The following is a 21,543-nucleotide window of genomic DNA, read 5'->3' as shown; positions in this document are numbered from 1 at the left end:
GTTCAAATTCTACCAAATATGGCACTATTCCTCAGAAAGCCTTGATGATGTTCATTGGGCCTCTGCTTGAACATTTCCAACAAAAACGTATGCATTATCTCCAAAGGATGCTATTTTATCCCTGGATAATTATGGACATTAAAAACATTTCACCTTTTATTGAGTGAAATATAAATAAAAATGGTAAAATTTTGCCTGTGCTTTGATGTGTCAGTCAGGGGCTCTGGGGTCCATGCTTTTACCCCCATTCTATACTTCATTCCTGTTGAAATCAACCCCAGAGCCAAATAATTATCTCAGCTATCTCAGATGGTTTAACTATGGTCAATAAAGCAGGACTGTTATCTCATTGAATCTGAAAAGAAAACTTTCATTCAAATACTAACATTTGGATATTTTGTGTATCAGATTGTATCCTAAAAAGAGATGTTAACCTCAAATGAGTAATTTAAGAGAGTTTTGTTAAGAAACTGTTAAAAACTGTGGGCAAAATTACAGATGACCAACAAGAATTGGTGAAGCACTCTGGGGCTTGCAACAGAAGACATCTTGCCTCCTCTAGGCCTGAAGGGGAAAGAGGAAGGAGAAATTACTGTCACCCAATGATCGCAGTTGTAGTTGCTGGATAGTGTAGCTTGGCAGGAGCTGTGGCTTTGGTAAAGACCAAAATGGCCCAGCTGGAGGGAACTAAAAACTAAATGCCCTGTTTGCATTCTCTTTCTGCCTTTTGATCTCCTGTCAATGGCTTTTATTAGTCAAACACAATGACAAGCCAGAAGCAAAAATGCTCACTGATGCAGTCCATTCATATTAGCTTCCCTGGCCACAGAACAAGGTAGAGAGAGGTGAAGAGTGGACAAAATTTAAAAAGTGCAAGTGAATATTAGCATGCTATGTACTGGAAACTATGACACATTGTTATAATTGCTTCATGGACTATGTAAAAAGGTGAACATATATCACCAAACATAAACAAAAAGTGTGCCTATTTTAACAGTTACAAGTAAAAAAATCTATGGGCTGGAAGAGGTGTGTGTATCTACTGACACTGTGGGCATTATTTCATTGTTTTATGAATAATTCAAAGTTTTACCTTTCTTTGAACCAACTTAGTTTCAATGCATTGTTGCAATATTATTTTAATCCCCCATCCCTACACTAATTAATAAACACACACACACACACACACACGTATATGCATATGTATATGTAACTAACCTCAGCAATGAAAAGAACTTACGTCCTCCCTGTCTTTCATGACAACCTGTTCTACTTTGTTTTAATCCTAGACAAAATAATCCCAGCCTTTTGTTTACAAATTCAATATTGAAGCTTTCCTTCTTCAGTTATCATATTGCTATTGTTCCTTCTCTAATTTTCTTACCCCAGTTCACCAATGACTAGAATTCTAGCTTAAATTCTAGTTCCTCAATTTTTGAGTTTGTAACAATAGCTCCCCTTGTAATAGGGATCTCTAGTTCCTAAAACAAATTTGTCAAACCAGGTATTGTTATTTGTGCCAGTAATTCAGTAACTAGGCTTTTGTCTTATTTTTCATCTCCTAAGGAGCATGTTTTCTGAAAGGCAACACAATTCATGCCCCTGAAAAATCACAGGATCTGTGTGGCTGTTTCCTCAATATCTTACTACAGGACCTGGCATTATTTCTGATATATAGTAAACATTTTAGATGTATCTTCTGACAGCAAATGAAATGTTGCCAAACATTGCAATGTCTGCTCACTAGTTCCCTAAATTGCCCCCAAATACTTGCCACTTGCACCGTGGTAATTGTAAAGCTATTCTTATTTTATTCTCTGATATGGTTTAGCTGTGGCCCCACCCAAATCTCAACTTTAATAGTGTCTCCCAGAATTCCTATGTGTTGTGGGAGGGACCCATGGGAAGGTAGTTGAATCATGGGGGCCAGTTTTTCAGGTGCTGTTCTCTTGAGAGTGAATGGGTTTCATGAGATCTGATGGGTTTATCAGGGGTTTCTGCTTTTGCTTCTTCCTCATTTTTTTCTCTTGCCACTGCCATGTATGAAGTGCCTTTTGCCTCCCGCCATGATTCAGAGGCCTCCCCAGCCATGTGGAACCATAAGTCCAATTAAACCTCTTTTTGTTCCCAGTTTCGGGTATATCTGTATCAGCAGCTTGAAAACAAACTAATATATTTTCTGTTAGGGATATATGACTCAACTTGAACAATGGACATTGATGTTTCTACCTCACTTGGCCATTTCAATGAGTCCATTCTCTCAAATTCTGACCTACACTTAGATGTGCTTTTTCATGAATATATCCTCAGAATAGGAATCTCCAAGCCAGAAAACTTTTTGTCAAGCTCCCAATTTCACCCAATTATGTTACTTATGCCTACATTTCTTTGGCTTGGTCTTTCTCAGCCCAAAACTGTCCCACTACCACCTAATTATTTCAAATCCCATTGAAATGTGTTGATTGTTTCAATTAAATATTTAACATCTAAGATATTTACAACATGTCTCTAAGCCTTATGAAATAACAATAAAATAAACAGCACCAATACCTTTGAAGTTTCCTTTGTTCATTTCTATGATTCTATTCTCCTTTCCCCACCAACCCTACAACCACTATCCTGAATTTTGTGATTATCATTTTCATTTCCATGCTCTATTCTCACACAGACACACACAGCCTATATTTCAAACTTTATATAAATGGAAGCATACTTTTTACAAACTTCAACAACTTCCTCTTAATGGTAAACATTTTCTTCATTATGTTTATCTATGAAGATGGATGCAGCTGTAATTTATTGATTTTCATTAGTATATAGCAAAATGCATCTCAACATTGAATCTGCTCTTCATTCAATTAGCTCTGTATTTGCATTTTTCCTAGTCCTCATGCTTGTTATGGACAAAAGGACTGCCTAGGTTAAGGCAAGTTCAGGTTGTTACACACTTCAGTTTTGTGTGAGTGAAGAGAATCTAAATCTAAATGAAGCTTAACACAATCAATGGTTAAGTTGATCAGATGCAAAGCAAATCATCACCACTGACATGCTCTGAAGTCACTTTTCCTCATGCAATTAAAAATGCCTGGCAGGGACAAGAAAATAGACTTCAGAATCAAATTGCCAGGGTTCTAGCTATAATTTTGAAAGTCATGCGGTCTCTCTTTCTCTTCCTCAATATGCTTGTTTGTAAGACTAAAGTGGTTTATCCTCAAAAAATGTGTATGAGGATTGGACAAAATAATCTATGTGGAATATGTAGAATATATTCTATGTCGAATATGAGAAAATACTCTATGTGAACTATAAATAGGGTAAGTTTATCATGAAGATAATATATATTTCAAGTGCCCTAGAGAAGTCCTGGCAAGCGGTTAGGATTTTTGCAAAATTTTGAAAAGAAATAAGTGGGTTATTTAGAGTTAATAAAGACCTATAACTTTTTTCACTTACTCTTCTCATTCATTATACTTTCCCTTTTCTATGATACCATTGGAGTGATATCTACTATATGGGAAATTTTGCTAAGGGGAATTTTGGTTAGGACAATAATTTGTCTGGATTTCTTGGGGTATACTCTTGTGATTAGAAGTCATTTTCTTTATGGTTAGATATAGTTAGTCATGGAATTCATGGTAGATATGTAAGCCATGAAATTGTGGCTTCCAGAAAAATTCTTGCTACGGCTCACTCTGCAAACTAACCCAGAATTTTGACCTCTAGAAGAGGGACCAGAGGTTGAGTCATAATACGAGAAAGTGTCCTCTGGCCCATGACAACAGAAGTATGTGGATAGTGGAGAAAAAACAAAGTTAGGGAACCAAAAGCAAACCAGCAAGCAATTCTTCTAATAATATGTGAAATGGTAAAAGCAAAAAATTCACTTTTCCTAAATGCTAAGTGAAAATGGATTTTGTTCTTCTGCCAGAAATATATTTGACAAAGCAAGATATACTTTTATTAGGTGAAATACAAAATAAAACAATGTTTGCTTGTGTTGTTATATAAATTCAGTAGAAATTACTGTAGCAATGAGAAGTGAATTAAAATAATTTTCAGGCCATTCCAAAGTCAGCAATTTATTAAGCAAAAGATTTTACTACAAGTAATATATAGGCTTGATTAATTTAAGAGTCCAATTAATTAACGAAGCTTTTTTCATAGCAAAAAAAAAAAAATTGTTTTTGTTTTTTTTTTTTTTATAAATTCAACACAAAATGCTGATATAAGCCACTGCAGTAAGGAAACAGAGATGACAAATTATTTCATAGGTATTGTTAATTCAAAGAATATTGAAGATGAGTAACTGCACAAAAATACCTAAAATACTCCTCAATCTTACAATAATATATGAAAGAAATTTTGTAAAAGTTTTTCCAAAGTTGACAACAATCTGAAAAGTTACATGGCATTACCAAAGATGAATTATTAGGCTGAGAGAATCTTTTCTAAACTATCATTAAATAAAACCAGTAATCCTAATGGAAAGATGGAATTACCTTTCTCCCTTTGAGAAAAAAATAACAAAATAATTGTCATGTGAAGAAATAATCAAAGAACATAAAACCAAAAAAGTAGATTTTTAGAGCTATTTTAATAAAATGTATTAGTTTTCTAGAATAGTCCATGTTTTAGATTTGTTAGACTTTTGAAACTATGTAACTGTAAATGATTTATTTTCTTATTCCAAGTAAATATTCACATTCATACTTAATTTTGTATGTCTCATTTTGTATTTTATTTTTACCTACAGAAGATTTTCTAAATTATTTAAACTTCTTACCACACAAAATCTGGATTTGTATCTGTCATGTAGTAATCACTTGATAAATGTGAGTATTCATAACTATTATATACCTATAAGCTATTATATTGTATGTATGAGCATGCAAATATATAGATGATTTCACATTTTTATGTATTTAGAGATGTTAATGAAAAAATGTACATTTTTGGAAGCATTCATTTTTAATTCATGTAGCCTATACTTAAGTTCTAGAGGCATAGATGATGTGTCTTAACTTTCTGTCTTTGCACTCTGTGAAAAATTTCTATGCCTTTTTTATGTGAAAAGACATAGAGTTAAAAACGTTATCATACACTTAAAAAATGAAAAGTTTTTATCAGACACTTGAATCAGGAATCACAATATTTAAAAACCAGAAACACAAGCAAGAAAAGACATGTTTAAAGTAAGAATGCATTTGTGAATACATAGGATGACTGTTTACATGAAATCTAACATGTTTGCCTAACTATCAAGGCATTCCACAAGCTTCTGAGTTATGAGCGGAGACAAAGTTTATATTTGAACTCTATCACCTAGAATTTTACTCGATAATATAAGAAGAAAAAGTATTTTTACCCCACTGTGTTGAACACATTGTCTTGAAAAGAACTGGTATCAATTTTTGAAGCTTCAAGAATAAAGCGTAAAGTAAAAATACAGCTTGTCAAAAAAAACATAGTGTAGCTGTTTGTGATACTGCAATGAAATAAGAATTTCATGTTATTAAAGTAGATGACAGTTCAATCTAGTGAAAACAATGGTGTTTGAAAAGTACTAGATCTATCTATGTAAAATAAGCTTATATTAATATGCACACAGCATGAGTATACACACAAGTTAACATTTCAAGAGTTAACATTCTTGGCATTATTCACAATTTAAATTATAAAAAGCATTTTTGTGGTGGCTTTACAAATATTTTTAAATGACTATGTCACAGTTATGTCAGGTTGTTTTATATATTGCAAAGATAGTCATTTGGCACAGCATGAAACAAAGTGTTATTGCTGGGTCTACTGCAATATGGTATCATTTGTTCAAAGTCCTTCATATAAGTGGTGTTTTAGGAGGAAGAGTCATAAACTTCAGATTTAAAAGGCTTGACTCTGAACCCTAATTCTGTTCTTCAAAGCTGTGTAACTTTAAGCAACGGACTAACTTCTCTGTACCATTTTCCCTGCTATAAAATGGACAATAATATTTGTCTTTCAGATTTATTGTGAGGGTTAAAGCAAATATGATTAGGCACATTACTGGCCACATACTGTCACATTTGGTGGAATTTCAGGTTCACTACTTCTTTTCCCTCCCACACAAGTTCATGGGAGGAGAAAACTATCAGAAAACAAGGCAATAATAGTGATCTTTGAGATGCACAATTTGTTTACAATGTAAAATTATAGGTTATCTTTCCAGAGTAGGAACAGAAATACTAAAATCTCTTTCCAATGCTTTTGAGCTTTGAGGAATCTTGGAGAAAATTACCATTGACATTGTGTCTGTTAATAATGTAATTAAACATGTCACTGACAAAACATAAACACGTATGTTCAATCTTAGATAACTAGTATAAGGACAAGAAGTGTGCCATAGAGTCTGTATTTTTTCTGCAATGAGTTCACTATACATATACTTCAAAGAACTTCAGCAGTAGTAGATACCTGGCAGATAATTTGGGATCCTTGTGTTTCCCATACATCAACATGACATTGCTGAGAGTTTAAAGTTTCTCTTTTTCTATTCCTGGGAAAGAAACATGATCAGCACTGAATTGCAGAAAACAGTTCAAATTAAACAGCACCAATCATGTCCCTGGCATATATAGTGACTGTTGTACACGATATTTCCACGATCCTTCCAAAAATTCTGTGATGTATCAATTTTCCATTTTGGGTGAAGAAAATAAAGTACAAAAAATAAGTAACATGCATGAAGTTATACAATTAATAATAGAGAGAAATGGGAAGTAAATATGAGTATACATGGATCCAAAGGGTACAGGGAAAGATTATCCAGAAAAAGCATTTCAATAATTTACTAAAAACCATATAGTTATTAGTTTTAAAGAAAACATGGCAACTGAAATATCCTTTGTAAGATGTCAGGAATTAGTTGCATGTAACCATAAATTCTGCAATCATATATTAAATGCATATGATGTACAAGTCACATGTCCCTCTACAAGGAATTATCTACATTATTAGTGGTTAAATACATATAATAGGTAACCATAATAATAATTATAATGAGGAATGGAATCTGTTAAAACAAACAATAAATGAATTTCTGTGAAAGTCCAGATGAGGAGCCAAGTAAATATTTCCAAGGAAATACAGTAAGGCTTCCCAGAAGAAGCAACATTTATATCAGATCTTAAAAGATATAAAGCATATGTAAATATGTTTTATTTCAAAGGATAGATAATATAAAGCATATATGGTTTTGCTTTTAAAAAAATATTTTTGTAGAGAAAAAATATTTTTTAAAAAGCAAAACTGAAGTTTTTTGCTAGAGATTAGAGAATGGCATTTGCAGAGATTTAGAGGTAGTTTAATTAAAATATTACATTGGTTATAGCCACATGAAAAGATGTTGGCATTAATGCCTTCTCAGCATAAAACTTAGGTAAGATGGGATAAAATTTTTAAAATAAAAACATGAGTTTTAGGCCACTAGGAAATCAACCCGAGCAGGCAAGAATTTTATAACTGTTTATTCATCGTGCACTGCTGCATCAGATCAGAAAGTGAGTTTGTGATATTCTTGCCCAGGGACACTCTCACCCCTTAGAAAATAGGCAACAAAGACCTACGATTTTAGTGATAGAGGTAGGGGACTTAGTTCAGAGAGAAGAACAGTTGGAAATTTAAAGGGACAATTTTGAGGGAAAAAAAAAAAAAAGCACTTAGGCTGAGTTAAGAAACTCCCCACACATTTCTCTCTGCTAAAATATATATGCCACCAGAAGATCCTAGAGAGCCTGAAAAAATTAAAATACTAGCCATATTTTTGAATTTGTAACAACTTCAAAAGTTTCCTTCCACCTAAACACAAGCCATACAGTAAAGAATAAGCTTTACTGGATTCTAGTATCTAACTATAACCTCCACTCAAACAAAGCATTGGCTTACAGATAAACTGAGAAGAAGAGATATTTCCAGAGAACTACACTAAACTATGCATCCCATGATGGAGATAATGTTAACAGTTTGAGTTGAGACAAGCTGATTCCCTTCTAAAGCAAAAAATAAACAAACTTCTGAAGAACAAAACAAAATTAAGAGTTGTTACAATGTATTATCTACAATGCTCATACAATACTTAATAACTAGTAATTTTACCAAGAGATGACTAGACAATCAAAAAAAATTGATACATATGCAAGAGTTTTAAAAAGTCAATCAAAATTTATTCCAACTTAGAGTTGGCAGAAAAATCCTTTGAAGCAGCTTTTATTAATACTTCAAAGAATTAATGGTAAATATACAAGAAATAATCAAGTTAGGAATCTCAACATAAAAAAAACAAACAGAAGCTGTGGATATAAAAGTAATGTCAGTGAGATGGCCAATTAGAAGAGTCACCCAGTATTACTAACCTCAAAGAATACAACTAGAAACGATTCAAAAACAAGAATACCAGCCTAAATACACCAGAACTTTAAAGAGAAGCCTAATTGAGAGAAGTTACAACCAGTAAAAAAAAACAATAATAATTTCAGTCTGTGCCAACCCCTCCTGTAACCTGGCATAATGCCATTCACAGATAATTTTCTTAGACTTACGGTTGCCAAGGTGAGAGGAGGAAATTGGAGGGGATGTTCCATCTCCCTGCTTGTTTAGGAATCTTCATGGGAAGGTCACTCGGATACCATCCCACAGGAACCACTGGGAATGAAGGAGGTCTAGACTACCTGGGATGAATTGGGGACAAAGAGCAGGATGTTGATCACAGTGACTGGTATGCAGACCTTGGTGGTTACTCAACACTTCAATCAGCAGGGAAACCATGTTGAAAATACTAGCTGATGTCAAGGCACTTCAGCGGGCACAATTTAAATGGAGGCCCAAACCCCTAGCTAGATTTTTCACAAATCTCAGAAGCTCTGGTGGAGCCTTCCCTTGGTTTGGAAACAAAATTTTGGAATTAAGTTCCGGTGCTTGCTTAACACTTCTCCAGACTGGGAAACAACAGCAAGGAAGCAATATAGTTCAGGACAATAATTAAGCTGTGGTGCTCACTTTAAGTCTTCCCCAAACAAAGATACGATGACAAGACAATGATTTAGCTCCAGGGCTGTGATTTAGTTCTGGTGATCACTGTAAGTTTTTTCCAGAATGGAAAACAGTAAAGGCCAGCATTTATGCTCTGATACTAGAAAGTAAATGTCTAACACCACCAAAGAACACTTGCAAAAACTGAAAGAGATGACTGTCTCCACAAATGGGCTGTCATGAATGTCAAAATGCAAGAATTGTGAAAAGTCAGGGAAATGTGAGACCACCAAAAGAAACAAGGAATGCCACAAAGAGCTCCAGTAATGAACTCAGAAGAGCTGAAAATCTGTGAAGTTTCTGACAGTGAAATCAGAATCATCCTCTGAAAGAAGATCAAAGAATCATTTTTAAAAATGGATGAAAAAGTAAATAAAATTTGAAAACCAATTCAGGATGAAGGTGAGAAATTCAACAGAGAAATAAGTTAAAAACAAAACAAAACAAAATCTTAGAAATAAGTAATACAACAGCTTAAATAAAAACCTCTTTAGAAAGGTTCAGCAGGAGACTTGATCACACAGGAATTAATTAGCAAGCTTATAGACAAAGCGTATAAAATTATCTAATCAGAGGAGAAAAAAAGATTTAAAAACAGTGAAAAAGGCATACAAAATTTATGAGACACCATCAAGTAAACTAATTCCCATATAATTGGAATTCCTTAAGGAGATTAAAATAGAAAAGGCTTAAAAAGCATATTTAAGGAAATAATGAAAATATTTTAAATCTAGAAAAAGAAGAGGAAGACAAGATCATCCACTTATAGGGATCTCAGAAATCACCAATTACTTTCAGCACAAAGAGGAATTATCCAAGTTATATCATAATCAAATTAGCAAATCCAAATACTAAAAAAAAATATTCAGTGGGCAGCAGGAAATATAACACAAGAAATGGAGTCATTATATGGCTTTCAACAGACTACTCAGCAGAAGACTTGCAGACCAGAGGAGAGTAAGATGTAGTATTCTAACTGTTGAAGGAAAATAAAACCTGCATACCAAGAATACTGCAGCCCAGCAAAGCTGTTATTTAAACATGAAGGACAGATAAGTGCTTTTCTAGATAAACAAAAGCTGAAGGAATCGATCAAACTATATATATATATCATACAATACATTTAAAGGGACGTCTTCAATCTAAAAAATAAAAAATAAAAAATGGATGCTACCAGGTAACACAAAAAACATCTGAAGGTATAAAACTCACTAGTAAAATAAGAAAGCAGAGACATTCAGAATACTCTAATACTGTAATTTTGGTAAGTAAAACACATATCAAACTATAAAGACCAAAAGCAAAACTATTGAAAACAACATAACTGCAATGATTTGTTAAGAGATAGGCAATGTGAAAAAAGTAAAATGAAGCATCAAAAGTCAAAATATAGGGCTGTAGTATTAAAGCATAGGATTTGCTTTTGACACTTTTCTCTGAGATCAAAGTTGTTGATAGATTCAAATAACATGTTATAAGAAATTTTTTGTAAGCTGCCTGATAACCATGAAAGATACCTATAATAGATAAAGTAAAAATAAATAGCATGGAATCAAACATATTACTGGAGAAAATCACTTAACCTTTGCCACAAAGGAGGATAATAATAGAGAAAAAAATGAATAAAGAATCTACCAAAAAATTCCCACAGAAAACAAATTACAGGATGGCAGTAGTAAACTCTTATCTATCAATAAGAACCTTGAATAAAAGTGGATGATATTAACCAATTAAAAGTTATAGAGTGGCTGAAAGGATTAAAAAAATAAGACCCAACAGTTGCTGTCTTCAAGAATATCACTCCTTCTATAAAGACATACAAAGCCAAAAAATGTAGGGATGGCAAAAGTTATTCAATGCAAATGGAAAGGGAAAAAGAGCAGAAATGGTTATACTTATATCAGATAAAATAGACTTTATCAAGAAAGGTGAAACCACAAACTACTTCAGCCATCGTGGAAAGCAGTTTGGAGATTTCTCAAATAATTTAAAACAGAACTAATATTTGATCCAAAAATCTCACTACTGCGTATATACTCCCCAAAAATAATTCATTTTATCAAAGAGACACACACACACACACACGACATATGTGTTCATTGCAGTGCTCTTCACAATAGCAAAGACATGGGATAAATCAAGGTACCCATCAACAGTGGATTGGATAAAGAAAATGAGTTACATATACACCATAAAATATTAGGCAGCCATTAAAACAAACAAACAAACAACAACAATAAAAAACAAAAATCATGTCCCTTGCAGCAACATGGATATAGATGGAGATTTTTCTCAGCTTTTTTGGTTGATTGGCCATTTATAACTGATTCCATTTTGAAGCTTGTTGTTGGTCTGTTTACGGAATCCATTTCTTCCTGGTTCAGTCTTGAGAGGGGATATGTGTCCAGAAATTTATTCATTTTTCTAGAATTTCCAGTTTATGTGCATAGAAGTGTTCATAATATTCCCTGATAGTTATTTATATTTCTGTGAGGTCAGTGGTAGTATCCTTTGTTGTTTCTAATTGTGTTTATTTTCTTTTATTCTTTATTAGTCTAGTTAGCAGTCTATTTCATTAATTTTTTCAAAAAACTAACTCCTGGATCCATTGATCTTTTGAATGGTATTTTGTTTTCCAATCTCCTTCAGTTCAGCTCTGATTTTGATTATATCTTGTCTTCTGCTAGATATGTGTTCTTTTAGTTATGATGTAAGGTTGTTAAGTTGAGATGTTTCTACTTTTTTTTTTTTTTTTTTTTTGAGATGAAGTCTCACTGTGTCACCCAGACTGTAGTTCAATGGCACAATCTCAGCTCACTGCAACCTCTGCCTCCTGGGTTCAAGTGATTCTCGTGCCTCAGCCTCCTGAGTAGCTGGGATTACAGGCACCTGCCACCATGCCTGGTTAATTTTTGTATTTTTAGTAGAGACAGAGTTTCACCATGTTGGCCAGCCTGGTTTCGAACTCATGACCTCAGGTGATCTACTCGCCTTAGCCTCCAAAATTGTGGGATTAATATACAATTATGTTATTCTTGAGTATAACCACCCTATTGTGCTATCAAATAGTAGGTCTTATTCATTCTTTCTATTTTTTTGACCCATTAACTATCCCTGTGTCCCTCCCAACAAACCACTACCCTTCCCAGCCTCTCGTAACTATCCTTCTACTCTCTATGACCATGAGTTTAATTGATTTTATTTTTAGATCCCACAAATATATGAGATCATTCAGTCTTTATCTTTTTGTGTCTGGTTTATCTCACCTAACGTAACGATCTCCAGGTCCATCCATGTTGTTGCTAATGACTGGATCTCATTCATTTTTTATTGCTGAATAGTACTCCATTGTGTATATGAACCACATTTCCTTTAGACATTCATCTGTCAATGGACACTTAGGTTGTTTCTAAATCTTCTCTATTGTTAACAGTGCTGCAACTTACATAGGAGTGTAGTCATCTCTTTGATAAACTGATTTTTAAAAAATTATTTGGGGTATATACCCAGTAGTGGAATTGGTAGATCATATGATAGCTTAAGTTTTAATTTTTTGAGGAACCTCCAAACTGTTCTCCATAGTGGTTGTACTAATTTATATTCCCATGAACAGTGTAGGAGAGTTCTCTTTTCTCCACATCCTCACCAGCATTTGTTATTGCTCGTCTTTTGAATAAAATCATTTTAACTAGGGTGAGATGAGAACTCATTGTAGTTTTGATTTGCATTTCTCTCATTACCCATGATGTTGAGCACCTTTTCATATGCCTGTTTGGCTTTTGTATGTCTACTTTTGAGAAATATCTATGTAAACCTTTTGACAATGTTTTGATCAGACTAATAGATTTTTCTTCCCAATAGAGTTGTTTGAGTTCCTTCTACATATTCTTGCTATTAACCCATTGTCAGAGCGGTAGTTGTAGTTTGCAAATATTTTCTCCCATTTTGTGGGCTGTCTCTCCCTTTTGTTGACTGTATCTTTTGTTGTGCAAAAGCGTCTTAACTAGATGTGATCCCATTTGTCCATGTGTGCTTTTGTTGCCTGTGCTTGTGCAGTATTACCCAAAAAATGTTTGCCCAGACCAATATCATGAATATTTTCCCAATATTTTCTGGTGGTAGTTTCGTAGATTGAGGTCTTAGAATTTAGTCTCTGGAGCTCTTGTAAGGCATATTTGGGGGTAATGAATTCCCTCAATATTTGCTTATCTAAAATGTATCTTATTTCTCCTTCATTTATGAAGCTAAGTTCATCCAGATATGAAATTCTGGGTTGGAATTTTTTTTTAATAAGAATGTTGAATATTTGCCCCAATCTTTTCTGGTTTGTAGGGTTTCTGCTGAGGGATTTGCTGTTAGCCAGGTGGGCTTCCCTTTGTAGATGACCTGACCTTTCTTTCTAGCTGCCTTTAACATTTTTTCTTTCATTTCAACATTGAAGAATCTGATGTATGTGTCTTGAGGTTGATCTTCTTGTGAAGTGTCTTGCTGGTGTTCTCTGAATTTCCTGAATTTGAATGTTGGCCTCTCTAGCTAGGTTGGGGAAGTTCTCATGAATGATATTCTAAAATATGTTTTCCAAGTTGCTTACACTCTCCCTGTCTCTTTCAAGTATATCAGTGAGTCACAGATTCGTTCTCTACGTAATCCCATATTTATCAGAGCTTTTGTTCATTCATTTTCATTACTTTTTCTGTATTCTTGTCTGATGGTCTTATTGCAGTAAGCTAGTCTTTAAGCTCTGAGATTCTTTCCTTCATGTGGTCTATTCTGCTATTAATACTTGTGATTGTATTATGAAATTCTTGCAGTTTGTTTTTCATTTCTATGAGGTTGGTTGCATTATTTTCTATGCTGGCTATTTTGTCCGTCAGCTCCTGCATTGTTTTATTGTGATTTTTAGCGTTCTTGGATTGGCTTTTGACATACTGATGCATCTCAACGATCTTTGTTCCTAACCATATTCTGAATTCTATTTCTGTCATTTCAGCCATCTCAGCCTGGTTCAGAGCCCTTGCTGGAGAGGTGATGCAGTTTTTTGCAGGAAGGAAGGCATTCTGGCTTTTTGAGTTATCAGGGTTCTTGTGGTCATTCTTTCTCATCTTTGTGGGCTTACGTTCCTTCCATCTTTACAGTTGCTGAACTTTGCTATATATATCCTATTCCTATTTGATGACCTCACAGGTTTGATTGTGGTATAAGGTGGATTTAGTCAAATGGCTTTGTTTCTGGAAGATTCTAGGTGACCGGGGCTCGATTCCTATCTCTTGAACTGCGTGCTCTAACTCTGGGACTTGTATTGTGCCTCGACTTTGTTCTCTGGCTTCTCAAGGTTAGGAATGCACAGTGCTAGGGGCGCTGATCTGCTCCTGAACTATACTCCAATGGGTGGTCTCAGCCAAAGCATTTATAGTGTGGTGACAACAGGACTCCTACTCATTTGCATTTGCCAGCAGCAACCTTTACACATGGCAGGGTGCATGCTCCTTGGCTGTGGCAGGGTGCTAATGGGTACCGGGGGAGGGGGGGCCTGTCTCCATGGCGACATTCACCTCAGCAGAAGCAATGTGGTGGGGGCCCCTCCTGGGAACTGCGTGCACAGTCATGGTGGTGATGGTTTTGGCACCAGGCAGTCCACTGAATGGTGCAGGTCTGTGTGCTTTTTCTGTGTGCCACCGGCACAGGTGGTCACTCAGGTCCGGGGAAGGTCCGCTGTTCTCTGTGCATAGTTTCACTCCCACGGCTGGAAGGGGCACTGGCAAGAACGGAACAGGGCTGGCTGGCACTGTGCCTGCCAAAGCTCTGAGTGTGATGGTGTGGTGCTGGGGCGGGGAGGTGGACTACACTCCCACTGCAGCAGTGGCAGGGCAGAGTGCTCACACACATGCGCTGACAGGTCAAGGAAAGCAAAACCCACTCACGTGCACATGCGCTGGCAAAGCTATATGGTGGCTGCTGTGGGCCCGGGGAAGCTGCTGCGTAGGGAGGGTGTGGGTGGGCTTGTGAATGGCTGTGAGGGTCGCTTACTGAAGCTCTCTGCTAGTTAGGCATGGTCCCCTGGCACAGAAGCTATGATGCAGGCTCCCAGGGCACCCGAGCTGCTCTGCAAGCAGGCAACTAGGCAGGGGCCATCGGAGAGGCAAGCAGACCCAGGGGTACTCAGGTCAGACTGGCCCCATCTGATGGGCAAGACTGCCCTCCAGAGTTCAGTTGCAATAGCTCCCCTAGAGCTAAAGTCTCTTAAGGGAGCCAGGGGAGCCTAGGGGAATCTCCATCCCTGGCTGTGCTCCACTGCAGATGCTCTGGCTCCAAACCCGCGGGGCTCCACATCAGCTGCCTTCCATTCCTGTAAGCAGTATTCCCTTCCAACTCTGTGTCCCTGGTGCAGACAGGTCCCCTTCCTGCATTCCAGAGGCCTGTAGCGAGAGCAGGTAGCACCTTGCTAGTTCTCCTTGCTAGAAGAATTCATCCATTCTTCTAGTCTCATTGGAATATTTATGACTTAATCTTATATTTAGAAAAACCTAAGGATTCCATCAAAGTCTGGTAGAAATAATTTTTAGGCCGGGAGCAATGGTGCACGCCTGTAATCCCAGCACTCTGGGAGACCGAGGCGGGCAGATCACGAGGTCAGGAGTTCCAGACCAACATGGGGCGAAATCCTGTCTCTACTAAAAATACAAAAATTAGCCGGGCTTGGTGGTGTGCACCTGTAGTCCCAGCTACTCAGAAGGCTGAGGCAGGAGATTCTCTTGAACCAAGGAGATGGAGATCGTGGAGCAGAGATCGTGCCACTGCACTCCAGCCTGGGTGACAGAGCAAGACTTTGTCTCAATAAATAAATAAATAAATAAATAAATAATAAAATAGAAAGAAAGAAAGAATTTTTAAAAAGTAAACTTTCCGATTATAAAATCAACTTACAAAATCGGTAACATTTGTATACACCAACAGCAATTAATCTGAAAAAAAAAATCAAAAAAACAATTCAATTTACAAATAGCTCCAAAAATAACTAAATAAACTAAGAATAAATGTAATAAAAGGAGTGAAAATCTATACAATAAAACTATTAAATACTGATTAAAAAAGTGAAAAGAACACAAAAAAAGGAGAGATATCCCATGTTCATGGGTTGGAAGAATTAATATTGTTCATAACTTTCACACTACCAAAAGTGATCTACAGATCGAATGCAATACCTATGAAAATACCAATGACAATCTTCACAAAAATAGAAAAGCAATATTCAAATTTATATGAAGTCACAGGGAACCCTGAATCACCTAGGAATTTTCAGCAAAAATAATAAAACTGGAGGCATCACACTATCTGATTTCAAGGTATACTACAAAACTATGGTAACAAAAGCAGCATAATATTTGCAAAAAAACAGACACATAACCCAGTTGAACTGAATAGAGAACACAGATATAAATTCCCACGCTTACAACCAACTAATATTTGACAACAGTGCCAAGAACATACATTGGGGAAAGAATAGCCTCTTCAATAAATGGTGCTAAGAAAGCTGGATATCCACATGTAGAAGAATGAAACTAGACTCCTATCTCTTGCCATATGCAAAAATCACACCAAAACTTAAGTAAGACTTAAATGTAAGACCTGGAATTATGAAAATGGTAGAATAAAACATTGGAAATGTAAAAGAAATATTGGAAATGGAATGGAATAATGGAAATATTGGAAGTAGTATAAGAAAATTGGAAATGGTTCAGGACATTGATTTACACAAGGATATTTTGAGTAAGGCAACAAAAATCAAATAATAGACAAATAGAATTTCATCATGCCAAAATATTCCTGAACTTCATCAGAAACTTCTGAATTTCATCATGCCAAAAATATTCTGAACAGCAAAGAAACAATCAATGGAATAAAGATACAGCCTACAGAATGAGAGAAAAGATTTATCTGACAATAGATTAATGACCAAAACGTATTTTAACAAATCAAACAACTCAATAGGAAAAAAAAAAACACCTAATCTGTTTTAAAAAATGGTCAGAGGATCTGAATAGACATTTACCAAAAGAAGACATGTATATGGCTAATAGGCACTTGAAAAAATGCTTAACATAATTAACTATCAGCAAAATGCAAATAAAAATCACAATGAGATATCAAAGGAGATAGTAAATGGCTATTATCAAAAAGACAAAAAATAACAGATGCTTATGAGGATATGGAAAAAGGAGAACTCAGGTATTGGTGGAAATGAAAATTAGTACAGTCAGTATAGAAAGAAGTATGGCGTTTTCATCAAAAAATTAAAAATATATTTGCCATGTGAACCAGAACTCACACTGCCATATATATATATGTATATATCTCAAATGTGTGTATATATATACACACAAATATATATATACCTCAAATGTATTTGTATATATATACAGAAATAAAAAATCAGCATGTTAAAGAGATGTCTTCATTTTGATGTTTATAGTAATATTTTTCACAACAAAGACATGAAATTAACATCAGTATCCATTAACAGACAAATGAATAAAGAGAATGTATTATACATGCAATATAATTCAACCACAAAAAAATGAAATTCTGTCATTTTCAGCAACATGGATGGAATTGGAAGTCATATTAAGTGAAATAAATCAGGCAAAAAATGACAAATTTCAGTGGTTCTCATTGATATGTAGGAGCTAAAGGTTGATTTCATGGAAGTAGAGAATATAATAATGATTACCAGAGGCTGAGAAAGTTTCAGGGAGGAGAGGGATGAAAAGAGGTTGGTTAATGAGTAAAAAAACAGAATTAGATAGAGGTAATAAATTTGAGTGTTCAGTAGCACAGTAGGATAACTACAGCTAACAATAATTTATTGTATATTTCAAAATAGCTAGAAGAATTGAAATATTCACATTACAAAGGAATAACAAATGTTTGAGACAATGAATATACCAATTACCCTGATTTGATCATTACATATTGTATGCATGCATCAATATAACACATGTAACTCATAAATACATATACTCATTGTATATCAACATTTTTTTAATTCTGAGATAAAATACACAATAATTGAAATGAAAATTTCACTAAATGACTCAACAGCAGAATTGATAAGGCAAAATAAATCAGTAATTGATTAAAATAGATCAGTAGATACTCATTTCAAATTATAAAAAGAAAAAGAATTCACATAAAATTAAGTCATAGATGTGTGGGAAAATATCAGATATTTTAGCACACATTTTAATAGCTTTCCAGTAAAAGATGGGGTGGGGAGAAGGCAGAAAATCATTTGAAAAGAAGTTTAGTTAAAAATACAAACCAAAAACCATACTGATCCCAAGAAACTTATCCAGTCTGAAACATGATAAACACACTAAAAAGAAAAAGAAGGAAAAAACAACACCCACAGAGCTAGACATACTAACATAAAAATGAAAAGCTTGGCCAAAGGAAAAGAAAAATTAAAACTCAATTGCAGAAAAACAACGATATGATTAACAGTTAAATTCTTATCAGAAATGACAGAAAGCAGAAAACCTTGCAATGACTTATTCAGGTTGTTAAAAACTGAGGAAACAAACAAAAACATAAAAGCTGTCAGCAAAAGTCCCATATTTAGCAGAACTCTTTTTTTACAGGTGGTTGTGGAATAAAGACAATTCAAATATAAAAAATACTGATATAATTCATTGGTAGTAGAATTCTACTTAATAAAAAAGCTAAATGAACTTCAGTGTGAAAAAGGTTACATTAGATCATAATTCATATATAGAGGAAGAAACTAAAACTACTGGAAATGGCAAATATGGAGGTACAATTTTTAAAACATTAGGTATTTTTATTCATATATACCTATAAGAACATAGGCATGTGTGTGTATATATATGTATACATATGCGTATATACAGGTTTACATATGTGTATATATAGGTATACATATATAGGTATATATGTAGGTACATATAGGTATATATACATATACTCATATATATATATATATATTATACATATAATTCTTTTATGTTTAAAACACTTGTACCTTACCTTATCTTAGTGGGCATTGAATTATTTTACCAAATTGATTCAAAAAACAACACAAAAATGTAAATGTCTATATATCAAGTAAAATATTTCATTACTAATTAAAAATATTCCTTGAAAGAAAAGTCTAGGCCTGGTGACTTCATTGTTGAATTTTATAAAACTATGATGAAAGTACTAATGTCAAACCTGGACACCCTTTTTTACAAAATAGAGAAAAAAGTGTACTTTCTGACTAATTTTGTTAGTTCAGTACCACTTTGTCACCAAAGGCAGAAAAAGACATCACACAACAATAGAACAAGCAAATAACAAAATAACTATGAAACAATATCACAGACTCTCAAAGATGTGAAAATCTTTAACAAAATGTCAGTAAATCTAACTCAGCAAGAATTAAAGTATTACCAAGTATATGCAAGGTTGATTTAAAATCTGAAAAGCAATAGAATACACTATGTTAACTGAATAAATTAAACATTAGATAATATCACAGACACAAAAACATTTGACAAACTCACATATTTAGCGTGGAAACTCCTAAAAACAATATAAATCACCTTCTTCTTCCTGACAAAGGACATATTAAAAACTTAAGCTATCATTTTACTTCATAGTAAGACTGATGCCCTCTACTGTCTTCCCTTCTGAAAAGCAAAGTTGTCTGCTTACACCAATTCCACTTAAGAATATTGGACATTCTAGACAGTATAATAAAAACAGATAAAAAATATACTCACTCATATTTGAGTAAAGGATGTAGAACATGATCATGCATATAGCTATGGAAATTAATACATGATTTTAACAAGATCAATATAAAAATCAGTTTTATTTCTATCAGCAACAACAACAATCTGAAAATTAAATTAGAAAATTAAATAGATTGTATTGAAAATAGCTTCAGAAAAAAATGGAAATAATAATAAGTTTAAGAAAATATATTCAAGACCTACACACTAAAAATCATAAAATATAGCTAAGATCAATTACAGAAGACTTAAATGAATGGAGGAATACACCATGATCATCAATTTGGAGACTCAATATAGGTAAAACATCAAATTTCCCAAAGTGATATAGAGATTTGACACAATACCAGTGAAATCCCTGGCATTGTTTTGTGGAAATTAACAAGATTATTCTAAAATGTATATTTAAACTCTTTAAATTCCTTTTATTTTATATATATTTAAAAATAATTTAGTATATTTCTTTTATGCAAAAATCATAAAAACAATTTAAAAACGAGATTTTAGAAGCAATAAAAAACTTTGCTTACAAAAAGATACAAGATAATGAAACAGCAGCCACAGAGTGGTTTAAAATATTTGCAAAGCATACATCTAACAATATATTACATCAGTATAAAGAAAGAATACTTACAATTTAACAATAAGAAAAAATGGCTCAATAAATAATGGTCAAATATTTAAAGAAACACTTCCCAAAAGAAGATATATGAATGACCAGCACACATAAAAAGATGGTCTACATCATCAGTCATTAGGAAAATGCCAACTATAACCACAAGGAGATTCTATTATACATTCCCTAAAATAACTAAAAGCGAAGAATCCTGACAATACCATGAAGATGTAGAGAAACTAGAATCTTTGTATATTGGCTGATGGGAATGCAAAATGGTAGAGTCACTTTAAAAGCAATTTATAACTTCTTAAAAAGGTACACCACTGACCAAGCACCTCCCATTTTAGTTATCCACTGAGAAAAATTAAAACAGATGTCAAACACAGATGTGTATTTTAATGTCTTAAAAGTATTGTCTACTATAGCTATAAACTTGTAAACCATTCAAATATCCTTCATCTGATTAATGAGTAAAGAAAATGTAGTATACCTATACATCAGAATGTTATTCAGCAATAATAAGAAATCAACTACTGATACAAATAGCATCCACCATGAGAGAATCTCAAAAATAGTACACTAAGTGAATTAAGTCATACACAAGAGTACATACTGTATGATTATATGAAATCCTAGAAAAAGGGGAAACAGTAAAAGAAAGTTAGCAGTTAACAGGATTTGGGGGATTGGGGCACAGATGTAATGCAAAGGAGTATGAGAAATTTCTTTGAGGTGATGGAGGTGTACTAAAACTTGATTGTGATGGTTCTCATATCATTCTATTCATTTATCAAAAATAATTAAATCCTGCACTTAAAACATGTGAATTCTATTTATAGAAATTTTATACATAAAGATATAACAAAATCAGAAAAAAAATCATGGATGAACTATTTATTCCCTCAAATGTCTAATGTTTGACCATTTAAATATGGTGCTAGCTCAAGGTTTTTCTCAGATGCTTCTTATTAGAGATGCCCGTTTTGTCTATTTTGCTGAGTATTTCTATTCTATGTATTGAAATGTGTTAAATGATTATTTTGCATTAATTGAAAAGTTTACAAGAAA

The 21,543-nt window shown here is 34.0% G+C and overlaps 1 long non-coding RNA gene across 3 annotated transcripts in view; it reads right to left on the bottom strand.

The window, feature by feature from the left end:
* LOC110744057 overlaps positions 1 to 21,543 on the bottom strand; it is a 100,535-nt gene that overhangs the window by 16,778 nt on the left and 62,214 nt on the right. The window contains exons 5-8 of one of the 3 annotated variants that reach the window (XR_004185983.1): positions 15,988 to 16,025; positions 8,574 to 8,702; positions 6,451 to 6,655; positions 49 to 5,485 (exon numbers count right to left, since the gene is read on the bottom strand). The exons of 1 other annotated variant lie outside the window; for it this stretch is intronic. This is a non-coding gene — a long non-coding RNA (uncharacterized LOC110744057). Of the gene's footprint in view, positions 1 to 48; positions 6,656 to 8,573; positions 8,703 to 15,987; positions 16,026 to 21,543 lie in introns of those variants that run through there. One more of the 3 variants, XR_004185982.1, reaches the window with a different exon arrangement.

This window comes from Papio anubis, chromosome 1 (genome assembly GCF_008728515.1).
Source record: "Papio anubis isolate 15944 chromosome 1, Panubis1.0, whole genome shotgun sequence".
Lineage (NCBI taxonomy): Eukaryota > Metazoa > Chordata > Mammalia > Primates > Cercopithecidae > Papio > Papio anubis.
Note: the sequence above shows the minus strand (reverse complement) of the source record. Positions and strands in the feature narration are given on the sequence as shown.